Source organism: Schistocerca gregaria, chromosome 6 (assembly GCF_023897955.1).
Source record: "Schistocerca gregaria isolate iqSchGreg1 chromosome 6, iqSchGreg1.2, whole genome shotgun sequence".
NCBI classification, from domain to species: domain Eukaryota; kingdom Metazoa; phylum Arthropoda; class Insecta; order Orthoptera; family Acrididae; genus Schistocerca; species Schistocerca gregaria.
This window is the reverse complement of record NC_064925.1, coordinates 117549564-117569056: the sequence shown is the minus strand read 5'-3', so window position 1 is coordinate 117569056 and position 19493 is coordinate 117549564.

The window sequence follows — 19493 nt, the reverse complement described above, 5'->3', positions numbered from 1 at the left end:
GAACATCAACAAAAGCAAAACGAGGATAATGGAATGTAGTCAAATGAAATCGGGTGATGCTGAGGGAATTAGATTAGGAAATGAGACACTTAAAGTAGTAAAGGAGTTTTGCTATTTAGGAAGTAAAATAACTGATGATGGTCGAAGTAGAGAGGATATAAAAGGTAGACTGGCAATGGCCAGTGAAGCGTTTCTGAAGAAGAGAAATTTGTTAACATCGAATATAGATTTATGTATCAGGAAGTTGTTTCTGAAAGTATTTGTTTGGAGTGTAGCCATGTATGGAAGTGAAACATGGACGATAACTAGTTTGGACAAGAAGAGAATAGAAGCTTTCGAAATGTGGTGCTACAGAAGAATGCTGAAGATAAGGTGGATAGATCACGTAAATAATGAGCAGGTATTGAATAGGATTGGGGAGAAGAGACGTTTGTGGCACAACTTGACTAGAAGAAGGGATCGGTTAGCAGGACATGTTCTGATGCATCAAGGGATCACAAATTTAGCATTGGAGGGCAGCGTGGAGGGTAAAAATCGTAGAGGGAAACCAAGAGATGAGTACACTAAGCAGATTCAGAAGGATGTAGGTCGCAGTAGGTACTTGGAGATGAAGAAGCTTGCACAGGATAGAGTAGCATGGAGAGCTGCATCAAACCAGTCTCAGGACTGAAGACAACAACAACAATCTGACTGAGAGGGCTCTCCCTGTCTGGCCGATGTACTAACTCGGAAAATCAGCACACGTGATTTTTCACATCCCAGAGAGAAATAATTTGTCACTAGTATTCTTTAACGAGTGGACCATGTCCCTTTTGAGGCTGTTATTCGTAGAATATGAAATCTTAAAGCGGTGGCTAAGAATCGTCAAACTGTATAAGATGCTTTGCCTATGAAGGGAATAGAAATGAAGCTAGTGGAGTTTTCCTCTGGTCCAACACCTAACGCAGGAGGGATAGCAGATTCTTTACGTCTTTTATGTCTCACAGCTTCTGGTTTATATCAATTATTATAGACGATAACTTCTAGGGTTTGTAACTCATTCTACATTGCGTCTGCTGGAAGAGGAATGGCGAGCGCTTGGTGTAGGCAAGAATGGAAGGCCATTTTGTGGGCTTGGGGTTGTGTAGAGTGGGCTGGGATGATATTATCGGAAAAGGTATTTTTCCGAAAAATGTTAAACCTGATACGGTAGCACTCTATTGCCAAATTTAGGTCTAAATAATTCAAAGATCTTAATGGGAGATTCATTTTCCAGCGTACAGCTTATTTTCTCGAAGAGTTTATTAAAAGTTGTGATATAGACCATATTTTCATTAATTGTGATACTCCAAACTCTCAAAAGAATATCAGAATATTCAAGGGTAGCGTGTTTTATTTACGGTAAACTGGACGTACTATGTTTTGTCGCTTCAGTTTTCTTTCAATTAGCTGTTCTGCACACGGCAACCGCTCGGAAGCAAGGATGCCAAATTAGCAACAATCAAAGGTACTCACAACCGTATAAAAGCTCCACAAACTGCCCGATGCACCGACCCAATGGTATACTCTCTTCATCACAGTAATAAAGAATTTAAGTCTATGAATTGATAGTCAAGTAACTGTAAATACAGAACTGTGCCATGATGGGAGTAAACCTAATGGCCTCATATGTGCAATATGACAAAGAGGGTCAGAACTCAGTTCACCTCTTCTTAGGTTTCCGAATTTTAACTCTCATACTTAACACTGCAACAAAATAAATAAATAAATAAAAGAACTTAAAAGGAATTAAAAAATCCTATGGAAACGGTTCGGTTTAAAAATTAAAGGCAAGCTTTCTTCAAGTCAATTGCGGTTTGCATTTCTCCTGTAAAAAGACGGGAGAGTAAAATACTGCTTGCCCTGAAATACTAAAAAGATCATAAATTACATAAATACCTTTCATCTTAGCGACACAAGCCTACTACCAAACTAATATTTTCCCTCAATGTGTAGAATACCTCTGCACTAACTTACATTTAGTCACTTTTCATTTTCAGAGCACATGTACAAATGTATTGTCTCACAGCCAGTTGAACTAGATTTTCTCTAAAAATTTATTAGTTTATACCATAGATTTGTTGACTAGTGACAGAATAACTATGTAGCTAATAGTATTTTCATCACTTAAACATGCCGGCCAGTGTGGCCGAGCGGTTCTAGGCGCTTCAGTCCGGAACAGCGCGACTGCTACTGTCGCAGGTTCGAATCCCGCCTCGGGCATGGATGTGTGTGATGTCATTCGGTTAGTTAGGTTAAGTAGTTTTAAGTTCTAGGGCACTGATGACCTCAGATGTTAAGTCCCATAGTGCTCAGAGTCATTTGAACCATTTTGAACCAACTTAAACAATGTTTATTTTTTACAGTACAATTCATACATAGATTTTTAATGAGATATGCAGCATTGCATGTTATCCCTAAGGACATAAGAAGAAAGAGATGACTGATTCTGAGGCTTAGATGACAAATGTTATAGGTGAAATCAACATAAAAAGCAAATACATCTATGCCTCAATTAAGTAGCGAAATTAGTCCATCACGCATCCACAGTTACAGTTACAGAAACAATCATTTTATGTGTCATCTTTATCTCAGCGTCATAAACATACGACCACTGCATTTAGCTCACAGCGGGGAGATGGCACTGGTGCTGCACGTACAGTATTCACGAAATGCAAAACAAGGGCAGGCGTTAGGACCTCACCGTTAACACACAACATAAGACTAAAAATACAAAATTTGTAGTCTGCGTTACTATTTTTCTTATGTTGTGAAAACGTATTTATGAAATATTATAAACACATGTAAAATCACAAAAACAGAAAGTGATGGTTAGTCTTCAAAAACATGCCATATGCAAAAGAGAAACGAAAAGGTACTTCGCTAACTTCAGTCTTTTTGTAAATGTCTCTTTTGTTTCGTTTACTGTTTGATCAATGTACAGATTGAATGATTTCATGGGTAGGGTACCATCTATCCCATTTCCATTGGAACTACTGTCTGTTTTTCATGTACTTCGTCTCTTTAAACAGCAGTCTTGTTTCTGTACAAGTTCTGGATAACTGTGCAATATGTGGATAACCGTTCGCTTGCTGCTACATTTAGAATTTCAAGAGTGGATCCCAGTCCACATCACCTTTCTTTGGTCTATTTTCTACGATAAGTACTATAAGCTACTGTGTTTATACCAAAAAAGGGAAATGAAGTGAGTGGGTTCTTACTCTTTAGATAGGTTTCGTACCTTTCTTAAATTGGTTTACCTTGGTGAGAGGGCTGTCTTAGTTTACGCCTGTTTAATATTAACTGGGTGAAAGGAAGATTTAAATATTCATCAATGTCATTATCACAGGACAGGGATGCTGGAAGCTAGAAGGCAGGTGAAAATCTATCTATAGAGGGTGTAAGTACAAAATTTTTTGTCGGTGACTGAGGACGGTACAGAGCGACTTTACATCAGTATTTACATCATTTGAAGACTATTACAACTCATTGTTTTTAGGTTGGGTAGTAGCTCCATGAAAAAATCAAGCCATTATTGTCTGTTTTCCCCTGGGCAGCAGGTCACATATTGCAGTGTGGATTCGAGGAAGTCAAAGGTTAGCCTACAGTGACAGGTGTATTCCACTTCATGTTGTAGTTGCGATCGTGCAGAAAATATCAAATCGTAAAGTTGCTTGCGGGAAGATTGTTAGACAATGACAAAAAACAAACAACACATTGATGTTTGTACTTATTATGGTACCACATATAAAAATGTCTGCACTTATACACGTTACAGCTTGTATATATTTTTCAAGCCACTTTATTATACATGTCAGAGGGTATTTTGGTAGCAGTATCAGCGATTTTCTGTACTATTCCATTCGCATATTGAACAAGGGAAAACTTGCTCTCTGTTGTCTTCTTATTTAACCATTCCTATGTGGTCTAACTATAGCATGATCGCACAGCCTTATTCGAATAGACGTTCTCTGAATTCATCCAACAACGTTTCGTGACATCTATGACATCTTTCTCCGAAATATTCCCTGTTAAGCTGCCCAAGCTTTTATGTTACGCTTCGAACGCACGTTCTCAGCAGCGCGCCTGCCTGATAAGGACTGCAGAGGCTGAAGTGGTACTCTAGAGTTAGCCACATTGTCGTCTTGTATACAGTATCCTTTACAGACTGTTACAAGTAAATGTAAGACTTCATTTACGAATTCTGCGTTATGTTCCCGTGTCATACAGCTTTCAAAAACTTAATTCGTAGCGTATGCAGTATATCACCATAAATTCCTTATACGAAGTGAGAAGCTCAAGATGATAGTTACTAGTATTGTAATTGGCCGCTATAGGATTCTCTCTCTCTCTCTCTCTCTCTCCTTTATTTTTATTTTTAATTTTTATTTTTTATTGTTGCAGGCGTTGTCTGACATTCAACTACTTTTACAGAGAGCTGCCGTTTATTTTGCCAAGCGGATATTTCGTCCAAGTCTTTCTGCATTTTATATGGCTTTCTGACAAGCATAGTTTTCTGTAGATAACGTTGCCAACAATCAATCTTTTAGTACTGATGGACTTATTTGATGAATTGTCATGTATGTTCAGAACATTAGTGGTCTGAATATACTTTCTTGAATAAAATCAGATATTACGTTCGTTCCTGTTGATCATTTCACCGCTCAATATAAGACACAGTGTTCTGTTAGTCCAATACGAAAGAAGCCAACAACGTACCTGTGAAGATTCTCCGCCCATTAGAATGTTGGATAGTGTCGAAAGCCTCTTTTGGAAATATGGGAAGACGCGAAAGTGATTTGTTCTGCTGCATTGACTGTCTATGATGCCTCGTGCACATGGACGTCCGCAAAAATTAATGCAAGAGGAGGCAAGATTCCAAAATAGCCATCTTTGATATGACTGAATAGGCTAGCGTGAGAACTAAATTTTACAGGAAGCATACTGAGCACATTGTATGTCAAACGACTGATGCAATATGTAGTCAAAAGTATCCGGGCACCTAGCTGGAAATGACTTACAAGTTCGTGGCACCCTCCATTGACAATGGTGGAATTCACTATGGTGTTGCCCATCCTTAGCCTTGATGACAGCTTCCACTCTCGCGGGCGTACGTTCAGTCAGGTACTGGAAAGTCACTTGGGGAATGGCAGCCCATTCCTTACGAAGTGCTACACTGAGGATAGGTATCGATGTCGGTCGGTAGGCCGGGGACAAAGTCGGCGTTCCAAAACATCTCAGAGGTGTTCCATACGATTCAGATGAGGACTCTGTGCGGGCCTGTCAATCACAGGGATGTTATTCTCGTGTAACCACTCCGCCAGAGGCCGTGCATTATGAATGGATGCTCGATTGTGTTGAGAGATGCATTCGCAATCCCCGAATTGCTCTTGAACAGTGAAAAGCCAGAAGTGCTTAAAACATTAACGTAGGCCTGTGCTGTGATAGTGCCACGCAAAGCAACTAGGGGTGCAAGCCCCCTCTATGAAAAACGCGACCACACCATAACACCACCGCCTCCGAACTTTACTGTTGGCACTACAGACGCTGGCAGATGACGTTCACCGGGCATTCGCCATACCGACAACCTGCCATCGTATCGCCATATTGAGTACCGTGATTCGTCACACCACACAACGTTTTTCCACTGTTCAATCGTCCAATGTTTACGATCCTTACACCAAGCGAGGCGTCGTTTAACATTTACCAGCGTAATGTGTGAGCAGCCGCTCGACCGTGAAATATATTATTGTCCCAGAAAAGAGCCGTCAGACTCTGAAGAAACCTGATGGTTCTCGATCTTCCACCATAATCGAGTCCATCAACATGAGATGGCAAATATGAGGTAGACAAGGAGGTGGAAACGTGGGTTCTCCACCTCCCGCCTACCTGTCATAGTACTTGCAGTGGGTCCTGATGCAGTTTGGAATTCGTGTGTGATGACCTGGATAGATGTCTGTCTATTACACGTTACGACCATCTTCAACAGTCGCTGGTTTCTGTCAGGCAACAGACGAGGTCGGAGTGTGCGCCTTTGTGCTGTGCGTGACCCTTCACGTTTCCACTTCAATATCTCATCGTAAACAGTGGGCCTCTGGATGTTTAGTAAGTGTGTAAATCTAGCCTACAGACGTATGACACAAGTAACACCCAATCACTTGACCACGTTCGAAGTCTGAGAGATAGGTGGAGCTCCCATTCTGCTCTTTCACGAAGTCTAGTGACTATTGAGTCGCTGATATGGAGTACCTGCAGTCGGTGGCAGCACAATGCACCTAATATGTAAAACGTATGTTTTTTGAGTCTCCGGATCCTTTTGATCACTTAGAGTACTTTCAACTCAGTGTTTGTTAAGGTCGATTATGGTAAGCGTACTTCATTACTTTACTCAAATTATATTTTTCATGTTATCAACATGTAGACTGATGAGTCCAAACATTATGAACATCTGTTTAGTAGCTTATTTGTCCGTCTTTGCAAATGAAACACAGAGCTGATCTTTGTATCAGGAATCCTACAAGTTGTTGGTAGGTTTGTGAAGGTTTGTTGCATTAGATGTCTACGCACAGGTCGTGAAATTCGTGCAAATAATGGGTCGTTGATTTGTGTACGCCGCGATGGCGCCAGATACCTTCGCATATGGGTTCCATAGGATTTACATCAGGCGAATTTGGTCGCCGAGATATCAACGTGAGTACGCTATGATGCTCTTCACACAATGGTGCTACGGTTCTGGCTCCAAGACATGGACAATTATACTCGCCATCGAGGAAGACATCAAACATAAAGGGTTGGTTCAAATGGCTCTGAGCACTATGGGACTTAACTTCTGAGATCATCAGTCCCCCTAGAACTTAGAACTACTTAAACCTAACTAACCTAAGGACGTCACATACATCCATGCCCGAGACAGGATTCCAACCTGCGACCGTAGCGGTCGCGCGGTTCCAGACTGCAGCGCCTAGAATAGCTAGGCACACATAAAGGGATGCAGGTGGTTTGCAGTTGTTAGCCCGTCTTCGATTACTACCACACGTCTCATGCAAGCGGAGGAGACTGTCTCCCAATGCATAACACTGTCCCCATCAGCCTGCGCCCGTGGCAAATGCACGTATCGAACAGTCGTTCACTTCGATGACGGCGTTCGATTTAACAGTCTGAAATTGAATCACCCTGTGATTAAATCCAGCGCATCTAATGAATTAAAAAATGAAGCTACATATATTCATAAAATATGTTTCTGTTCGTATATCATTCATGCCTTCTGTTTTTCATAGTTGACTGGCACAATGGAAGTTCAAGACAATCTGTTTTACAAGCTCTATCTCTTGGATTATTTAGGGATGTGCAGCCGAGGTTACTATTTGAAGAAATGAATGTGGAAAATGTGTCAAAACAATCTCGAAGCTACAGGCACAAGTGACATTTTAACAGCCTAGGACCAAACCAAAATGAACCACTTACAGCTAGGTCGACAAACTGTTGCGCATCCACAAAACTGGACTACTGAATTCTGCCTCTTGACTTGTGTTAGACTCCTTGAAGTTTGAGGAAGTCCCGATTCCTAGAATGGAGAAGTTTTCTACCTTGAAACTTCTTATCTTTTTGCTCTCTTCTCGCGCATAAAATGGTAACTATTCGAGTTACACATATGAATCTATAGATGGATTGTAAAACTACATTTTTCAGAATCTAACTGCACCAGCCAAACGTGACTAGTTTTATTTCATCATAGAAAAACGGTAAACCACTGTTATGATTAAGCTGTGCAACAGCCGGAGGAGCCTTCCTTTGGAAATATTTGGCATTTATACTGCAGTAATGTTTATTCTGTGCTGGGTATAGGCAGCGGAATGTATGTGTATGGATGTTAGGATGGTGTCGTCCTGCAGTTCGGTAAGAGCTGTATGAGGAAGTGGTACAGAATTTATTGGGGCTATTTTGGCAATATTCTATACATCTGTACTGAAACCAACCCTCCGCCAGGTAAAAAATTGACCAGCCTGACTACCAACCAAACCCAAGTTAGGTATGATAGTACTAGGCTCAAGAGGTAGAGAACAAAATCTACGATAAGCCACTACCAGACAGGTTCAACAACTCTCCTGGCACCTCTCAGTTAAAAGCAGCAGCCTTCAGATGGCACTCACGAATTTTTGTGCTTCTGCGCTACATCCATCTGCACATCGTAGTCGTCCGCGAGTGTTGGCAGTTGTCAAATAGAGCGCTGTCAACAGTGATCTACAGTGGTTCAGCCTTATACTTGGCAGAGATGAAAATCCACCCCAGATCGATAGAAAACTCACACATTACCGACTATGCAGTCAGACAGCTCTGTTCAGTGCTTGTAGCAAGCTCCAGCCTCTGAAATTATGATACAGAATGCAGTTCTACGGGTTCCGTTCAGAAGATCACGCCTTGAGTTAGCAGTCACTATCTACAGAGTAAAAGAGTAGTGAATCAAGAGTGCCTCCAATACGCATTGCTGCCCGGGCTGTTCAGTAAGTAATGACATACTTTGTTTCTGAAAGCAACTTGATATTACTCTGGACTGCAAAAGCATACCATTCCCCACTCTGATGGCTAGAAAATCCTGTTGTTCAGCATAATGCAACGGCCTTACGCCACTTTACTTGGAGGGCCAGTTTGTACGCATGATGAAACTTCAATCGTGCGAACGATTCTAGAAGAATGGTCAAGTGTGTGGGACCCATACTAGATGTGCCTCACAGAGAATATACACGTATACAGAGAAGGGCAGCACGAATGGTCACAGGTTTGTTTAATCCATGGGAGAGAGTATGAAGGAACTGAACTGGAAGGCTCTTGAAGATTGACGTGAACTATTCCGAGAGAGTCTATTAACAAAGTTTCAAGAAGAGGCTCTAGATAATTACTCTAGGAATATACTACAATCCCCTGCGTATCGCTCACATAGGGGTAGTGAAGATAGAATAGTTGGTTCACACACAGAGGCATCCAATCATTCTTCGCGCGCTCCAAACGTGAATGGAACAGGAAGAAACCGTAAAAACTTTTACAATGGGATGTACCCTCTGACAATCACCTCACGGTGGTTTGCAGATGTAGATGAAGCTGTAGATCTGGCAGCCTATGTCTTGCTGCATTAGAAACCTCCCCATGAACCACAGTTTCCCGTGGGGTACAGCTTTCATTAGGCCAAGCAGATGGAAACCTGAAGGTGCGAGATCCGTGCTGTAGAATGGATCAAGAATAACCGTCCAAAGAAGTTTTATGAACTCCTCTAAATGTTGTCTCGGGAAAGAAGTTCGTTTGCATTTTTGTGGCAATGAAAGTGCTAAAGTCGTTTCTTTAGTTTCCTGAGGTTGGCACATTTCAGAATTGATGTTGCACCACGAGGGCTGGCATCAAATAGAATAAACATTTAGGATCCTCAGATGACCGTCGCCAAGATTTCACCATCTGATGATGCGGCTTTGAACTTTTTCTTCGGAGGAGAGGTGGTGTGGTGCGGTGCCACTCCATGGATTGCTGCTTTCTTCCCGGCTCGAAGATATGAACCCCTCTTTCATCACCCGTCACGGAAAAAATTGTCTCGATGAGTCTCGTAACAAATAACCAATTCCACACAGGTAGTTCTTCGCTGCTTTTTATGGTCTTCAGTTAGGCGGTGAGGAACCCACCGGGCTCACAACTTGCAGTACCGCAACCGGTGGACGAGTGATTCAGCAGTTCCAACAATACGTCCAGTTGAGCAGCGAGGCGTTTGATTGTGATCTGTCGATCACCTCGAATGAGAGTGTCGGCACGTTCCAATATTGGAGGAGTCCCAGCTAACCGGCCTGTATGTGCGAGTGGTTCTAGGCGCTTCAGTCTGGAACCGCGCGACCGCTACGGACGCAGGTTCGAATCCTGCCTCGGGCATGGGTATGTGTGATGTCCTTAGGTTATTTAGTTTTAAGTAGTTCTAAGTTCTAGGGGACTGATGACCTCAGAAGTTAAGTCCCATAGTGATGACAGCCATTTGAACCATTTGAGTCCCAACTATGTGCGGCCAGTCGGCACGTGGGAGATCGGACAGGTTTGCGCGACCTTGTTGAGAAGATGGCAGAGGACTCACCTAGCTATTCGCCATGCTTTACTTCACTTTCGCAAGCGTCTATATATATCTGTGATGGTCTGGTTTTATTCCAAATGAAACTCAGAGACAGCTCTCTGCCTGGAAAGAACATCAGTTACAGACGCTATTTTGGAAGCTATGTATAGCTCTGCCACCTATCGGAACTTCATGAAACTACACGAGCTGAAGCTGGACTATTCCACGATGGCCAACAGTAAATATCGCATTTTTTCAATCGAAATTGAACTGGAAATGTGTGTTGCATTACTTATTGAACGGCCCTAGTACATCCAGACGTAGTGATACATCGTAGACTGCCAAGAGAGAGTAAAGTTATATTAAAATGTGTGTGAATTCCTAAGGGACCAAACTGCTGAGATCATCGGTCTCTAGACTTACACACTAGTTAGACTAACTTATGGTAAGAACAACACACACACCCATGCCGGAGAGAGGTCTCGAACTTCCGGCGGGAGGCAGTGAAGTTATCTAGGTCTGCTTGAAGGTCTCTCGAGAATGCAGCCGGTTGGCTGGTCATAGTAGAACGAATTTTCGACGGCGTAACGTGCCATCATTATCAGGTTACCCCCAAATTCAGTTCACCGTGGAGGTGGAGAAAAACGGGCAGCTACCATTCTTGGATGTCCTGGTACGGAAAAAGCCTAATGGAACCCTGGGACAAAGCGTCTACCGGAAGACAACCCACACGGATCTGTACCTTCACGCCTCCATCTGTCATCACCCGTCACAAAGGGAAGGAGTACTAAATACATTGGTTCACAGAGCTCGTGTGATCTCCGACGAAGGAAGCTTAAAACCTGAACTAGACCACCTCAAGGATGTGTTCCAGAAGAACGGCTATAGTGACCGCCAAATTCGACGAGCCTTCAGGCAGAAGACCACACCACAGCCGACACCTGATGATGATCCACCGAAAGTGACATCCTACATACCATACGCGGGCAACGTATCTGGAAAAAATAGGCAGGATTCTCGGACGTCATAACATCAAGTCCCTTGTAGGGACTGTGTCCCTGTAGGGACAGTGAAGGATGATTTAGAACTCCGGAAATCTGGAGTTTATTTTATACCGTGCGAGTGGGGGAAAGCATATGTGGGGCAAACCATTTGCACGATCGAGGAAAGGTGTACTGAACACAAACGGCATACCGATCTCCTACAGCCTACAACATCTGCAATCGCAGAACATTGCCTCGAGACAGAACATCGTATGAAATACGAGAACACAGAAGTCCTGCACAACACGTCCCGCTTTTGGGACTGTGTATACAAGGAAGCAATTGAAATCCGGCTGCACGAGAACCTTATTTACAAGGACAACGGATTTCAACTCAGCCAAGCGTGGAATCCAGCAATAAAAGTTCAGTGGAAACGGGGCACCACACCCACCGAAGGCGGCCTAGGTACTGACGCCCATCAGTCATATCGTCAGCGCAAGCTACCCCCACCATCGCGGCCTGCACATCCCTCGGTCCATACGCGGAGTCACTGGAGGGGGGAGGCGGCAGGTATATATACCACAACTCGCTGGCCTAGGACGTAAGTCAACAAGAGTAACCTGATGACAATGGCACATTCGTTCTACAACGACCAGTCAACCCGGCTGCATGCCCGAGAGACCTTCAAGCAATTCATTCGCCTGGAAGATCTACGAACACATTATCTGGGTCTCATTATATTAGGTTCAGGAGATCAAGTTCTACGCTTCATACTGCACCCAAATTAACTACCTCTTCGTAACAAGCCCATAATAAATACTATTGTTTAATTATTATTGTGTTGCCGCATTTCTCTTCAAATGCCGTCCAGTAAAGCAAGAGCTTAAGTTGATAGTTGATAGGTATTCTACTACATTTAATCAGTTTTCAGCTTCTGTGAGTCTTTCAGTTACAACATTCTCAACAAATTATGTAGTAACAGAATCACAGATAATCCCATCTAGTAACGTACGAGAATTCTCTGCAATGAACAAAAAGCTTGTGCCCCTCTTGAACCTACCAACCCCACCTGAATTCTCCCTATGCGAATGACAATGGTCGTGTATGAACAAATTAAGATGTGTTTCACATGACTGGTTTTTGTCTAATTTATACCGATGCTCTGAGAGAAGCTTGTTACCTGCTATTAACGTCGTAATATAAATAAGGCGTCTATTCTTCCGGACAGACACCAAACATATATAATGAAGGCTAGTACGACCAATGATCTCTCAGTGCAGATCCAGGCGCGAACTCCTACAGGAGTCGGCGAACGGGGATCACTACATAAGTACCGTGTGGGGAAGTTGAGAATTCGGCTGTGACGGGAGGCTGCTGGGGTGGTGCGTAAAGAAGTGATGTCCACTGTGTCCGGATGCCTCACTGCTCAGCGCATCTGTCTAGTACGGAAGGAGGCACGGGTTCGAATACCAATTTCGCACAAATTTTCAAATTTCCCTATTAGTTTAAATCATTGCCGCTAGCAGTCAAGATCTGGAATTCCTTTATATCTCAACGTCATAATGTTTGAGCTCAGAAGTTCCTCCAGAATGCTGTAACAAAAGGACGTCAGCGATATTAGTATGCAATTCCGTATAACAGATCTAACACAGGAGGGGTCTACTCTCTTTATTAATCTCGCAGGACTATCCGCTGCTTAAGAGATTCTGCGTAACTACAAGCCAGGACGTAACTGATTATTGTGATTTAAGGAGAGAACGGATAAACTGACGTCAGCTGAACGTTGAAGGTCTAGTTTCAAGCCAAGATGTCCAAGAGGTACTCTTTCGTAGAATGAATTCATGATATATGATTTATGTGAACGTTGGATACGCGTAGTTTTGCACGCTGTGGTTTTGTGCGTCATTGCTTCTGTAGAACATACGCAGTTTTGTCGTCAATCCTTTTACGTTTCCCGCTTTAATACTGTTTTTGGGAATTTTTACTAGTGTATGGGACCAGTATTATAGAAGAAGCATTAGCAGGCGGGATGTTTCTTGTGTTCATTGTAAGAATTTACGACGTAAGAATATGTAGAAGCCTTAAAGGAAGATGGAGTTTCGTGAAATATTTTTAGAAGTCTTTACGTAGAAATGTAACGTTGTCTGCGAACTCTCCCGGATTTCGTTGTAGAACAGGCGGTTCAATGGAAGTATCTGTTTACCGAACACAACTAGTCTTTATTAAATGAACGACATTAAAATATTGACTAGTGAATCTGATGCCTCCACCACATCGCAAACCGCTTACAAAGTTTCTGTCGGTTTCAGCACGAATGACGAGGTCTCTCTCTCTCTGTGTTTGTGCTTATGTCTGTGTGCGTGTGTATTTTTGGTGTGTGTGTGTGTGTGTGTGTGTGTGTGTGTGTGTGTGTGTGTGTGTGTAAGCGCTCGCTTCTGTTCGGATAGGCTCGTGGGTCTACGTGTGTGCAAAGCGTGCGACAGACGTTCGACGCAGCAGCTCGTAACAAGCGCTTTAATTATGAGGGGCGGAAAACGCGCCGAATAAATTATTCTCTCGTTACAGTGGTGGAAAAAAACATCGAGAGACGAAGTGGTAGAGAATGAGGGAGAGCCGTGGAATGAAATGTGGCTGAAAGGCGGCTAGTGGAGAGACAGGAATGTTGGTTTTGCGGAAAATTCACAATTACAGCCCTCAGGGCCCCTCCACTCGTTCACTGCGGAGTGAGAATGCGTGCGTGCATGTGTGTGTGTGTGTGTGTGTGTGTGTGTGTGTGTGTGTCTGTGGTTGGTTGGGGCAGCTGGTGGTCGTAGAAGCGCCAAAGGGTAGGTCAGTAGCGCGACCCCAGCAGTGCAAAGGGATTTCTTCCTGTCATAGGCCAAGCAGAATAGCGATTTCGGCCCCTTGAACTTTTCCAGTAGGCGGAATGATTAAGAAACGGGACTCACATCTTACACGATTGTGCTCAATCTTTGGAATAGGAATCCGCATTTGCCGCAAACTAATTTGGGAATGCTGCAACAATATCTTCAATAGTACCAAAGTCGATTCAGTCTTCGGCGTATTCCGTTAAAAAAAAAAGGTTCAAAGGGCTCTGAGCACTATGGGACTCAGCTGCTGAGATCATCAGTCCCCGAGAACTTACAACTACTTAAACCTAACCAACCTAAGGACATCACACACATCAATGCCCGAGGCAGGATTCGAAGCTGCGTCCGTAGCGGTCGCGCGGTTCCAGACTGTCGCGCCTAAAACCGCTCGGCCCCTCCGGCCGGCTGTATTCAGTCAGCGATGGCACTCCGTCTCAGATGTCCGTTAACATGCTATCTATCATCTGGGGGACATTAGGTCGATTTACACAGTCTCTCTCTAATACACGTGAAGTGAATTAAAGAAACGATGAAAAAGCTACGTCAGAATGAGTGCACAGGAGCAAAGTCGATTGAGTCTTCGGTGTGTTCCACCAGCGACGGCTTTCCGTCACAGATGTCCTTGTCCGTTAACATGCTAACTTTCATCTGGGGGACATCAAGTCGATTTACACAGTGCCTCTTTAATTGACGTGAAGTGAATTAAAGAAACGATGAAAATGCTACGTCAGAATGGGTGCATGAGGAGACGAATGCCGTTTATTCCGTATACGAATCCAGCGCGATAACTAACACACTGCTTCGTTTGTGCCTAAACTGGCGTAAGCGCGCGGATGGTACGCGGGTTTCCGTCATTCACAGCATGCTTCAGACCTGTTCATGGGAACTCATCCTGATTCTTGACCGTTCACCTGCTGATAATGTGCTCAACGCACTGACGTCAGATGACTTGGAGACTACTGAACCACCCTCGAATACTTACAGTCTTCTTGAAGTTATTCCGATACAATTCGAGAATTTGATAGTGTATCAACAGTTACGAGACCCCCGTTCTATGTTACACAGCGATATATATTTATTCTCCGCGTGTTCGATTCACTCACTGTGCCTATTGTTGACATCAGTAGTGACCTCTTCATTCAAGCTCGCATTCGGTATTTCTCGCTTCTGTCTTGGATAGGATTTTCCGGTAGTAGTTATACGTTGACAGTGGTACATATCAGTATGGATAAGTTTACTGACGAGACTTGGCCAATAAGTATTTCCTGTGGAAAATCACTGAATACATTGAAACCCTGGACCTATGTTGTCAACAAGACATTGCGCAAGCTGATCACATAACAGTGTGGCCTATGTTTACATGGAACGAACTGTGTCCTCTGGTCCAACTGAAACGATCATAGACTGGAAATGGTTATGTCCAGTTACCTGGAGACCATCTGTAGCCATTCGTGAACTTCATGTTCCCAAAAAATGGTGGAACGTTTATGGATGACAATGCGACAGATCTCCATTGTAAAATTATTCTCGATTGGTTTGAAGAACATTCTATAGAGTTCGAACTAATGATTTGCCCATCCATATCGCCTGATATGAATCCTCTCTAACACTTGTGGACGTAATCGGGAAGTCAGTTCGTGCAAAAACATTTCACCGGCAACTCTTCCCTATTATGGGAGGCTGTAGAGGCAGAATGGCTCAGTATTTCTGCAGAGGACTCTCAACGACTTGATGAGTCCACCCAAGTTGAGATGCTGCATTACGCCGGTAAAAGGAGGACCGACACATAATTAGTAGGTATTCCATCACTTTTGTACCTCAGTGGAAGGCCTATGTATGATGGTAGTAGGCTTCTCTTGCCCAGGAAGGCACTTTTTGCCAGTGATAGTCTGCTTTTATGTCCTCCTTGCTCTGTCCTCCGTAGAATATTTTGCTGCAGAATTTCTTAATCTCATCTACTTCGTGATCACAATCCTGATGTTAAGTTTCTCGGTGTTCTCGTTTCTGCTACTCCTCATTATTTTTGTGTTTCTTTCATTTACTATCAGTTCATAATCTGTAGTCATTAGATTGTTCATTCCATTCAGAAGATTCTGTAATTCTGCTTCACTTTCAAAAAATGGTTCAAATGGCACTGAGCACTATGGGACTTAGCTTCTGAAGTCATCAGTCCCCTAGAACTTAGAATTACTTAAACCTAACCAACCTAAGGACATCACACACGTCCATGCCCGAGGCAGGATTCGAATCTGCGACCTTAGCGGTCGCGCGGTTCCAGACTGTAGCGCCTAGAACCGCTCGGCCAAAGCTCTTCACTTTCACTCAGGACACCAGTGTCCACAGCGAATGCTATTATCGATATATTTTTAGCTTGAATTTTAATCCCACTCCTGAACCTTTGTTTTATTTCCGTAATTACTTCTTCTATGTATAGATTGAACAGCAGAGGCGAAAGACTACTTTCCTGTCGCATTTTTAATGCGAGCACTTCGGTCTTGATCTTTCACTCCTATTATTTATTTTTTATTCTTGCACGTACTGTTTATTATCCTTCTTTCCCTATAACTTACCCTTATTTTTCTCAGAATTTCAAACACCTTGCACCATTGACATTGTCGAACGCTTTTTCCAGGTCGACAAAATCTACGAACGAGTCTTTACTTTTCTTCAGTCTCGCTTGTGTTATCAACTGCAGTGTCAGAATTGCCTATCTGGTGCCTTTACCTTTCCTAAAACCAAACTGACCGTCATCTAACACAACCTCAATTTTCTTTTCCATTCTTCCGTATGTAATTCTTGTGACAAACTTGGATAGATGAGCTGTTAAGCTGACTGTGCGATAAGTTTCGAACTTGTCGGCTTTTCGGAACTGTGTGTTTGATGTTTTTACCGAAAATCAGACGGTATATCGCCAGACTCACACATTTTACACACCAACATGAACCGTAGTTTCGTTCGACTTCCGCAATTCATTTTAGGAATCCTTATGGAACATTATCTATCCCTTCGGCCTCATTCAGTTTTAAGTCTTTTAAAGCTCGTTTACAGTCTACTTCTAATACTGGATCTCCTGTCTGTTCTGTTTCTTCTTCTGGCACGGCATCAGACAAGTAATCCCCCTCATAGATTCCTCATAGAGGCACGAAAAGTTCTGAGAGATTTGGATCTTAGTATACAAGTGAAAAAGCGCTTGATGCGTTGCTACGTGTTTTCCATTTTCTGCATGGATGCTTTTGTAATGTATCTGTACCGCCGTCCCTTATACGTACCTTGGGTGCTGAAAATTTCAAAGGAAGTGATTCTTCATTTGATGAAAATCACGAAGAGCTATTTCTCACTATAGAACAAAGGGAAACCCAATATCATTATAAGAGACGAACGACACTAGTTATAAAAACTCACCGTTGAAGGGAAATTAAAGGGAAAAGGTCTGTTGGAAGACGAATGAACACGTGGTCGAAGGACATTTTGAGATTGTGAAACTGCACGTCAGTAGATGCCTTCCATGCTGCAACGCCAAGCTGGCTTTGCGGAACGCTAACCTACATGAAGAGAAGGGGCCTTAAGAAGAATAGATGCATTATCACTGTTATGAATGTATTAACTAAGGAAAAAAAGTAAATGGGGTAACAAAACTAATAAATCATAGATTATTACTCTAGAACAAAAAACCGGAGACCATGTGTCCCTTGTAGCAAAATAATCGGGAGATACCATTGAAGAATCTTAAAAATTTTGTCGTTGGATTTCGGGTCGATGACTAACAGATAAAAGTTCAGCAAACCATTGTCCCATTGTCATCAGAAGAAGTCTGTACGGCTTCTGTCCTACTGTGCCAAATGTAAGAAAAGATGTAATTCGGGAATGGTTCGTGAGTTTATTACTGTGACTGTAGCATCAAGTGCTCAAGAGGTTGCGTTTGCGTTTCAGCACTGATACATGTTATAATGCGTTGAATATAATCTGGGCTTTTTGCAGCAGAATCCCGTATCATACGGCTCATCGGGAGTAGTGTGTGTCTGCTTGTAGAACTCTTTCTTTATATTTCTAAACAAATAAAAGTCTTGAGGTGGTAACTCCAGTAAACATGCAGGCCATTTCTTCTCCCGACGACTTATCCAACTATCTCCGAATGTTCTGTTAACAATAAACACTCTAGCTGAGGTACCCGACTTATCCTGGGTATTTATTCCAATTTTCTCGTATTAGTCCATTTCCTCCTACCCCTCTCTCAGAGTGTGATTAGGTATTAGCTAGTACCACCACTACCACCCCTCCCCCCCCCCCCTCCCACCTCCGCCAACACGAACATTACCTTCAAACTACACTGTAGAAACAAAAAGAATTTTCATTGAACACTTTATTTTTAAAACAATAAAACATAAACGGTATTTAGTTCTTGTAGGGGTTTATTAAGGTACTAAGTAATTAGTCAGACACAATTGCTGCTACTTTCGCTACCAACCCATTTTAATAGAATGATGCATTATGAGTGCTAACTACAACTTCTTCTCACAAAAGAAAGTTCACTACAAACGTTTAGGGTAGACAACTGTTAAGAAAATGCTTGCTCTCTAGTACTAATCACCCTAGCGACACGTGCTTTACCATCACTTAGCACGCTCATTTCAAATAAAGGAAGTTGAAACGTCTGTTATATACTTCCGTTGGTAAATCACATGATTGCTGAACTTCTTACTCTCGAATTGACAGAAATGATGGACTTTAGGCTACGACTACTTTGTGCTTCACCATTTCCACTAATAACGATAATAATAATAAGAACAATAACAGTAATAACATTGTGTAAGCCTTGCAGCAATGTAATTATTACCTGTTGATTTTGCAACTGGCGACGCAGAACGCGGAACTAAGCTTTGTTTACATACTGACGGGCCGCAGGCTTCCGAAAATACTCGACAGTGCACAAATGACCCGTGGGTCGGAATTGTACAGTCACTTTATTGTCATAATGCGTTACTACTGCTGTGTATTCTTACTCTCTGTTGAAAATGACAGTGATCGCATAAATATATGTTGTGGAAGACCATGATCAGACGGAAAAGTTTTGATTAATAACGTAATTCCGTTTTGTAGAGAAGAGAAAAGGGAATGTTTGTTAATACCGCAGCCGCAGTAAGAAAGGGTGTAAGAACAGTGCGTAATGTGCACGATGTTAAGAAAGCCAGACGGAGTGGTCCGAAAGAGTTACACCCAGGAAGAAGTGACTGAGGAGGAAAACGAAGTGTCTCAACGACTTTCGTAAGTTTGTTATTGTAGGTTATCTGTCTTGAGCTGATAGATAACCTATAATAACAGATGTTAACAACCGCTGCGGAAGATGGCCACACAAACAAACGAACTTTGGTAAGTGTTTAATGAAAAGAAAGTTCTTGGAATATTACGTCGTTAAAAGAGAAATACCCACTCTTCGAAAGCTCTACAGTTGGGTGAAGGACGATGCAGACATTAATTTCACGGGGAAACAAGCAATATTCTAGAAAATTTTGAAGGATATGAAGTTTAGTTTTATAAAATGTAAAA